The following is a 9016-nucleotide window of genomic DNA, read 5'->3' as shown; positions in this document are numbered from 1 at the left end:
GAATGGAATGGAATTGAATGGAATGGAATAGAATGGAATTGAATCAACCCGAATATAATGGCATGGAAGGGAACGGAATGGAATGGAATGGAATGCAACGGAATTGAATGGCATGGAATAGAATGTAATTGAATCAACCCGAGTGGAATGGAATGAAATGGAATGGAATGGAATGGAATGGAATGGAATGGAATGGAATGGAATGGAATAGAATGGATTTGAATCAACCTGAGAAGAACAGAAAGGAATGGAAAGAAATGGAATGGAATAGAATCAACCCGAGTAGAACAGAATGGAATGGAAAGGAATGGAATGGAATAGAATGGCATTGAATCAACCCGAGTAGAATGGAATGGAATAGAATGGAGTGGAATGGAATGGCATGGAGTGGAATGGAATGGCATGGAATGGAATGGAACAGAAAGGAATTGAATCAACCCGAGCCGTACGGAACTGAACGGAATGGAACAGACTGGAATGGAATCGAACGGAATGGAAAGGAATAGAATGGAATTGAATCAACCCGAGTAGAATGGAACGGAATGGAATGGAATGGAATGGAATGGAATCAACCCGTGTAGAACGAAATGGAATGGAATGGAATGGAATGGAATGGAATGGAATGAATGGAATGGAATGGAATGGAAGGCAATGAATAGTTTGGAATTGAATCAACCCGAGTAGAATGGAATGGAATCGAATGGAATGAAATGGAATGGAATGGAATGGAATGAAATAGAGTGGAAATGAATTAACACGAGTAGAACGGAATGGAAAGGAACTGAACAGAACAGAACGCAACGGAACGGAATGGAATAGAATGGAACTGAAACAACCTGCGTAGAATGGAATGAAATGGAATGGAATGGAATGGAAGAGAATGGAATTGAATCAACCAGAGTAGAATGGAATGGAATGGAATGGAATGGAATGAATAGAATGGAATTGAATCAAACCGAGTGGAATGGAATGGAATGGAATGGAATGGAATGGAATGGAATGGAATAGAAAGGAATTGAATCAACCCGGGTAGAACGGAATGGAATGGAATGGAATGGAGTGGAATGAATGGAATGGAGTGGAATGAATGGAATGGAATGGAATGGAATGGAATGGATTGGAATAAAATGGAATTGAATCAACATGAGTAGAACGTAATGGAATACAATGGAAAGAAATGGAATGGAATGGAATGGAACGGAAGGTAATGGAATGAAATTCAATAGAATTAATCCGAGTAGAACACAACGGTACTTAACAGAATGGAATGGATTGGAATAGAATGGAATTGAATCAACCCAAGTAGAACGGAATGGAATAGAAAGGAATGGAATGGAATGGAATGGAATGGAATGGAATGGAGTTGAATGTAAAAGAATGAACCCAAGTAGAACGGAATGAAATGGAATGGAATGGAATGGAATGAATGGATTGGAATGGAATGGAATGGAAAGGAATGGAATGGAATGGAATTTAACGGAATGGAATGGAACATAATGGAATTGAATCATCCCAATACAACAGAACGGAAAGAAATGGAATGGAATGGAATGGAATAGAAAGGAATGGAATCAACCCGAGTAGAACGGAATGGAATGGAAAAGCATGGAATGGAATGAATAGTATGGAATGGAATGAAATGGAATGGAATGGAATAGAAAGGAATGGAATCAACACGAGTAGAACGGAATGGAATGGAAAAGCATGGAATGGAATGAATAGTATGGAATGGAATGAAATGGAATGTAATAGAATAGAATGGAATTCAATCAACCCGAATAGAACAGAACGGAAAGGAACAGAACGGAACGGAACGGAATGGAATGGAATACAATGGAATTGAATCAACCCGAATAGAACGGAATGGAATGGAATAGCATGGAATGGAATGAATAGAATGGAATGGAATGAAATGGAATGGAATAGAATAGAATGGAATTCAATTAACCCGAGTAGAATGGAACAGAAAGGAACAGAACAGAACGCAACGGAATGGAATGGAATAGAATGGAATTGAATCAACCCGAGTAGAACGGAATGGAATGGAATGCAATGGAATGGAATCGAATGGAATAGAATCAACCAGAGTAGAATGGAATGGAATGGAATGAAATGGAATGGAATGGAATGGAATGGAATTGAATGGAATTTAATCAACCCGAGTAGAACGGAATGTAATGGAATGGAATGGAATGGAATGAATGGAATGGAATGGAGTGGAATGGAATGGAAAGGAATGGAATGGAATAGAATGGAATTTAATCAACCAGAGTGTAATGGAATGGAAAGGAACGGAGCGAAATAGATTGGAATGGAATAGAATGGAACTCAATCAAAACAAGTAGAACGGAATGGAATGGAATGGAATGGATTGGAATGGAATAAAATGGAATGGAATAGAATGGAATTGAATCAACCTGAGTAGAACGGAATGAAATGGAATGCAATGGAATGGAATGGTATAGAATAGAATGGAATTCAATCAACACGAGTAGAACGGAATGGAACGGAATGGAATGGAATGGAATGGTATGGAATGGAATAGAATCGAATTGAATCAAACCAAGTAGAGAGGAATGGAACGGAATGGAATGGAATGGAGAGGAATGAATGGAATGGAATGGATTGGAATAAAATGGAATTCAATCAACATGAGTGGAGCGTAATGGAAAGTAATGGAAAGAAATGGAATGGAATGGAGTGCAAAGGAATGGAGTGAAATGAAATGGAATTGAAATAATCCGAGCAGAATGTAACGGTACTTAAAGGAACGGAATGGATTGAAATAGATAGGATTTGAATCAACTGAACTATAATGGAATGGAATGGAATGGAATGCAAAGGAATAGAATGGAATTGAATCAACCCGAGTAAAACGGAATGGAATAGAATGGAATGAAATGCAATGGAATGGAATGGAATGGAATGGAATGTAAATGAATCAACCTGAGTAGAACGGAATGAAATGGAATGGAATGGAATGGAATGAATGGAATGGAATGGAATGGAATGGAATTTAATGGAATGGAATGGAATAGAATGGAATTGAATCATCACGAGTACAACAGAACGGAACAGAACGGAACGGAAAGGAATGGAATGGAATTGAATGGAATCGAATAAACCTCAGTAGAACGGAATGGAATGCAATGGAATGGAATGGAATGGAACGGACTGGAATGGAATAGAATGGAATTGATTCAACCCGCGTAGAATGGAATGGAATGGAATAGCATGGAATGGAATGAATAGAATGGAATGGAATGAAATGGAATGGAACGGAATATAATGGAGTTCAATAAACCCGAGGAGAACGGAACGGAAAGGAATGGAATGGAACAAAACAGAATGGAATGGAATAGAATGGAATTGAATCAACCCAAGTAGAACGGAATGGAATGGAATGGAATGGAATAGAATGGAATGGAATCGAATGGACTGCAATCAACCAGAGTAGAACGGAACGGAATGGAATGGAATGGAATGGGATGGAATGGAGTGGAATGAGTGGAGTGAAATGGAGTGGAATGGAATGGAACGGAATGGAAAGGGATTGAATGGAGTGGAATGAGTGGAGTGAAATGGAGTGGAATGGAATGGAATGGAATGGAATGGAATAGAATGGAATTGAATCAACCCGAGTGTAATAGAATGGAACGGAAGGGAAAGAAATGGAATGGAATGGAATAGAATGGAACTGAATCAAACCAAGTAGAACGGAATGGAGTGAAATGGAATACAATGGAATTGAACCAAACCGAGAAGAAATGAATGGAATGGAATGGAATGGAATGGAACGGAATAAAATGAAATGGAATGGAATGGAACGGAATAAAATGAAATGGAGTAGAATGGAATTGAATCAACCTGAGTAGAACGGAATGAAATGGAAAGGAATGGAATGGAATAGTATAAAATAGAATGGAACTGAATCAACATGAATAGAACGGAATGCAATGGAATGTAATGGAATGGAATGGAATAGAATGGAATTGAATCAAACCAAGTAGAACGGAATGGAATGGAATGGAATAGAATGGAGTTGAATCAACCTGATTAGAATGGAATGGAATGGAATGGAATGGAATGGAATGGAATGGAATGGAATGGATAGGAATGGAATGAATGGAATGGAATGGAATGGAACGGAATGGAAAGGAATAGAATGGAAATGAATCAACCCGAGTGGAATGGAATGGAATGGAATGGAATGGAACGGAATAGAAAGAAATTAAAACAACCCGAGCCGTACGGAACTGAACGGAATGGAACAGACCAGAACGGAATCGTACGGAATGGAATGGAATGGAATAGAATGGAATTGAATCAACACGAGTCGAATGGAATGGAATGGAATGGAATGGAATGGAATGGATAGAATGGAATTGATTCAACCCGAGTAGAACGGAATGGAATGGAAAGGAATTCAGTGGTATAAATAGAATGGAATGTAATGGAATGGATTGGAATAAAATGGAATTCAATCAACATGAGTGGAACGTAATGGAATATAATCGAAATAAGTGGAATGGAATGGAATGGAATGAAATGGAATTGAATTAATCCAAGTAGAACGTAACACTACTTAACGGAACGGAATGGATTGGAATAGAATGGATTTGAATCAACCAGAGTATAATGGAATGGAATGGAATGGAAAAGAATGGAAAGGAATGGAATGGAATAGAATGGAATTGATTCAACCCGAGTAGAACGGAATGGAATGGAATAGAATGGAATTGATTCAACCCGAGTAGAACGGAAAGGAATGGAATGGAAGGGAATGGAATGGAATTGAATGTAAGTGAATCAACCCGAGTAGAACGGAATGAAATGGAATGGATTGGAATGGAATGAATGGAATGGAATGGAATGGAATTTAACGGAATGCAATGGAATAGAATGCAATTGAATCATCCCAATAGAACACAACGGAACAGAACGGAATGGAAGGGACTGGAATGGAATTGAATGGAATCGAATCAACCTGAGTAGAATGCAATGGAATTCAATGGAATGCAATGGAATGGAATTGAATCAAACCGAGTAGAACGGAATGGAATGGAATAGCATGGAATGGAATGAATAGAATGGAATGGAATGGAATAGAATGGAATTGAATCAACGCAAGTAGAACGAAACAGAACGGAATGGAATGGAATGGAATGGAATAAAATGGAATTAAATGAACCCAAGTAGGACGGAATGGAATGGAATGGAATGAAATCGAATGGAATGTAATCAACAAGAGTAGAACGGAATGGAACAGAATGGAATGGAATGGAATGGAATTCAATCAACACGAGTAGAACGGAATGGAATGGAAAGGAGGGAATGGAATGGAATGGAGTGGAATGGAATGGAACGGAATGGAATGGAATAGAACGGAATTGAATCAACCCGAGTGTAATGGAATGGAACGGAACGGAACGGAACGAAATGGAATGGAATAGAATGGAATTGAATCAACCTGTAAAGAACGGAATGAAATGGAATGGAATGGAATAGAATGGAATGGAATAGAATGGAATTGAATCAACCTGTAAAGAACGGAATGAAATGGAATGGAATGGAATAGAATGGTATAGAATAGAATGGAATTGAATCAACACGAGTAGAACGGAATGGAATGGAATGGAATGGAATGGAATGGAATGGAATGGAATGGAATGGAATGGAATCAAACCAAGTAGAATGGAATTCAATGGAATGGAAAGGAAGGGAATAGAATGGAATTGAATAAACCTGAGTAGAACGGAATGAAATGGAAAGGAATGGAATGGAATAGAATAGAATGGAATTGAATCAACATGAGTAGAACGGAAGGGAATGGAATGGAATGGAAAGGAATTGAATACAATGGAATAGAATGGAATTGAATCATCCCGAGTAGAACGGAACGGAATGGAATGGAATGGGATGCAATGGAATGGAATGGAATGGAATGGAATAGAATGGAATTGAATCAACCCAAATAGAATGGAAGGGCATGGAATGGAATGGAATGGAATGGAATGGAATGGAATGGAATGGAATGGAATGGAGCAGAACAGAATGGAATGGAATCAACCCGAACAGAACGGAATGGAATGGAACGGAACGGAAAGGAACGGAACGGAATGGAATAGAATAGAATAGAATTATATCAACCCAAGGAAAACGGAACATAACGCAATGGAACAGAACGGAACGACATGGAATGGAATAGCATGGAAGTGAATCACCCTGAGTAGAACGGAATGGAATGGAAAGAAATGGAATGGAATGGAATGGAAAGGAATGAAATAGAATGGAACGGAATGGAATAAAATGGAATGGAATTTAATGAATGGAAAGGAATGGAATGGAATTGAATCAACCCGAGTAGAACGGAATGGAATGGAATGAATGGAATAGTATGGAATGGAATGGACTGGAATGGAATAGAATGGAATTGAATCAACCCGAGTAGAACGGAATGGAGCGAAATGGAACGGAGAGGAAAGGAATGGAATAGATTGGATTTGAATCAACCAGAGTAGGACGGAATGGAATAGAACGGAATGGAATGGAATGGAATGGAACGGAAAGGAATGAAATAGAAGGGAATTCAATCATCGTGAGTAGAACGGAATGGAACAGAACAGAACGGAATGGAATGGAAAAGAATGCAATCGAATTAACCTGAGTAGAACGGAAAGGAATGTAATGGAATGGAATGGATCAGAAAGATATGGAATAGAATGGAATTGAATCAACCAGAGTAGAACGGAATGGAATAGAACGGAATAGAATGGAATGGAATGGAATGGAATGGAATGGAATGGAATGGAATGGAACGGAATGTAAAAGAATGGAATAAAATGGAATGGAATGGAACGGAATAAAATGAAATGGAATAGAATGAATGTGAATCAACCTGAGAAGAACGGAATGAAATGGAAAGGAATGGAATGGAATGGTATAGAATGGAATGGAATTGAATCAACATGATTAGAATGGAATGCAATGGAATGGAATGGAATGGAATGGAATAGAATGGAATTGAATCAAACCAAGTAGAACGGAATGGAATGGAATGGAATGGAATGGAATGGAATGGAATGGAAAGGAATAGAATGGAATTGAATCAACCTGAGTAGAATGGAATGGAATGGAATGGAATAGAATAGAATAGAATGGAATTGATTCAACCCAGGTAGATCGGAATGGAATGGAATGGAATGGAATGGAATGGAATGGAATGGATAGAATGGAATTGAATCAACCCGAGTAGAATGGAATGGAATGGAATGGAATGCAGTGGAATAAATGGAATGGAATGTAACAGAATGGATTGGAATAAAATGGAATTCAATCAACATGAGTGGAACGTAATGGAATATAATGGAAAGAAATGGAATGGAATGGAATGAAATGGAATTGAATTAATCCAAGTAAAACGTAACAGGACTTAATGGAACGGAATGGATTGGAATAGAATGGATTTGAATCAACCAGAGTATAATGGAATGGCATGGAATGGAACGGAATGGAATGGAATGGAATGGAATAGAATGGAATTGAATCAACCCGAGTAGAACGGATTGGAATGGAATGGAAGGGGAAGGAATGGAATTGAATGTAAATGAATCAACCCGAGTAGAACGGAATGAAATGGAATGGAATGGAATGGAATGAATGGAATGGAATGGAATGGAATGTCATGGAATGGAATGGAATGGAATTTAACGGAATGCAATGGAATAGAAAGGAATTAAATCATCCCAATAGAACACAACGGAACAGAACGGAACGGAAGGGAATGGAATGGAATTGAATGGAATCGAATCAACCTGAGTAGAATGCAATGGAATTAAATGGAATGAAATGGAATGGAATTGAATCAAACCGAGTAGAACGGAATGGAATGGAATAGCATGGAATGGAATGGAATGAAATGGAATGGAATAGAATAGAATGGAATTCAATCAAACCGAGTAGAACGAAATGGAAAGGAACACAATGGAACGGAACGGAATGGAATGGAATAGAATGGAATTGAATCAACACGAGTAGAACAGAATGGAATGGAATGGAATGGAATAGAATCGAATGGAATGCAATCAACCAGAGTAGAATGGAATGGAATTGAATGGAATGGAATGGAATGTAGTGGAATGGAATGGAACGGAATTGAATGGAATTGAATCAACCCAAGTATAATGGAATGTAAAGGAATGGAATGGAATGGAACGAATGGAATGGAATGGAGTGGAATGGAATGGAACGGAATGGATTGGAATAGAATGGGATTGAATCCACACGAGTGTAATGGAATGGAACGGAACGGAGTGAAATGGAATGGAATGGAATAGAATGGAATTGAATCAAACCAAGTAGAACGGAATGGAATGTAATGGAATGGAATGAAATGGATTAAAATGGAATCGAATAGAATGGAATTGAATCAACCTGAGTAGAACGGAATGAAAAGGAATGCAATGCAACGGAATGGTATAGAATAGAATGGAATTGAATGAACACGAGTAGAACTGAATGGAATGGAATGGAATGGAATGGAATGGAACGGAATGAAATGCAATGGAAATGAATGGAATGGAATAGAATGGAATTGAATCAAACCAAGTAGAACGGAATGGAATAGAATGGAATGGAACGGAATAGAATGGAATTGAATCAACCTGAGTAGAATGGAATGAAATGCAATGGAATAGAATAGAATGGAATTGAATCAACCTGAGTAGAATGGAATGAAATGCAATGGAATAGAATAGAATGGAATTGAATCAACACGAGTAGAACGGAATGGAATGGAATGGAATGCAATGCAATGGAATAGAATGGAATTGAATCAACTTGAGTAGAATGGAATGGAATGAAAAGCAATGGAATGGAATGGATTGGAATGGAATGGAATGGAATGGAATTGAATAAACCCGAATAGAATGGAAGGGCACGGAATGGAATGGAATGGAATGCAATGGAGTAGAATGGAATGGAATTGAATCAACCCGAGCAGAACGGAATGGAATGG

Source organism: Pan troglodytes, chromosome 16, assembly GCF_028858775.2.
Source record: "Pan troglodytes isolate AG18354 chromosome 16, NHGRI_mPanTro3-v2.0_pri, whole genome shotgun sequence".
Taxonomy (NCBI): domain Eukaryota; kingdom Metazoa; phylum Chordata; class Mammalia; order Primates; family Hominidae; genus Pan; species Pan troglodytes.
The sequence above is the reverse complement of the archived record's forward strand: the minus strand, read 5'-3'. Positions refer to the sequence as shown.